The sequence below is a fragment of the Schistocerca gregaria genome, chromosome 6, assembly GCF_023897955.1.
Source record: "Schistocerca gregaria isolate iqSchGreg1 chromosome 6, iqSchGreg1.2, whole genome shotgun sequence".
NCBI classification, from domain to species: domain Eukaryota; kingdom Metazoa; phylum Arthropoda; class Insecta; order Orthoptera; family Acrididae; genus Schistocerca; species Schistocerca gregaria.
The window spans coordinates 375,444,646-375,445,785 of NC_064925.1; the positions used below are offsets into that span (position 1 = coordinate 375,444,646).

The 1,140-nt window shown below is 49.1% G+C and overlaps 1 pseudogene; it reads left to right on the forward strand.

Moving 5' to 3' along the window:
- The first annotated feature begins 451 nt into the window (after positions 1–451).
- On the forward strand, positions 452–569 carry LOC126279779 (5S ribosomal RNA; annotated as a pseudogene).
- Positions 570–1,140: the final 571 nt, after the last annotated feature.

Genomic DNA, 1,140 nt, shown 5'->3' on the forward strand with positions numbered 1-1,140 from the left:
ACCATGAATCTCCCTTGGTATCTACCACACAGGAACTTTGCGACGTCGACGTTCCGCCTACGCCATAGCCACGGACGGTTCGAACTACAGCACCCCTACCGGCTACAGCTGACTGACTCCCAACCATGTGATTTTGACCTGGAGGAGGACATCGGTCACATAGTTTTCGGTTCCGCACTGCGACCCGACGCGACAACCAAATTGCTGCAGTGTTTGGTACTTCGTGCATAGCTTTCTACTCGCAGCAGATGATGTGTCTCTGTATAGATATTTACACCACTTTTTGGCGGATGAACTCGTCATGATATAGGTGTATGTGCTCAACGAATGTAAATATTCCATGAGAATCTTGCATGTATGTGTGCCATTGGATATGCCTTTCAATTTGTAACATATAATGTATTGAAGGGCACAAATAAATATATGAAAAAAACCTTGTTTAACAGTCACGGGCAACGGTCTCGCCGCAGTGGATACACTGGTTCCCGTGAGATCACCGAAGTTAAGCGCTGTCGGGCATGGTCGGCACTTGGATGGGTGACCATCCAGGACGACATGTGCTGTTGCCATTTTTCGGGATGCACTCAGCCTCGTGATGCCAATTGAGGAGCTACTCGACCGATTAGTAGCGGCTTCGGTCAAGTACACAATCATAACGACCGCGAGATCGGTGTGCTGACCTCACGCCCCTCCTACCCGCATCCTCCACTGAGGATGACACGGCGGTCGGATGGTCCCGGTAGGCCACACGTGGACTGACGACGGAGTGCTTTTTTGTGTTTAACAGTCACAAATGCCTCGGACAGATGCTTACCGAAAACTGTTCTTCCCGAGATCCTTTCGCGGCTGTAAGAGGGGAGGGGAGGGAGGGAGGGAGGGAGGGGGATGGAAATGACAGTAGTACATCATGTACCCTCCCCCACATAACATAAGATAGCTTGCCAAGTACAAATATAGTGTCTCCTGTCCAGAATACGTTGTACAAGGAAACTGTTGTCATACTTTATGATTGTTCCTGTGTGTCATTTCTGAACGACCCATGTCTTCTCCTCCTTAACTACCGAGATTTAGTCTGATAATCCATCTCCGGTAGTGGGACAGCAGGTGACATGACGTACTTGAACAATGGTAACTGAAACC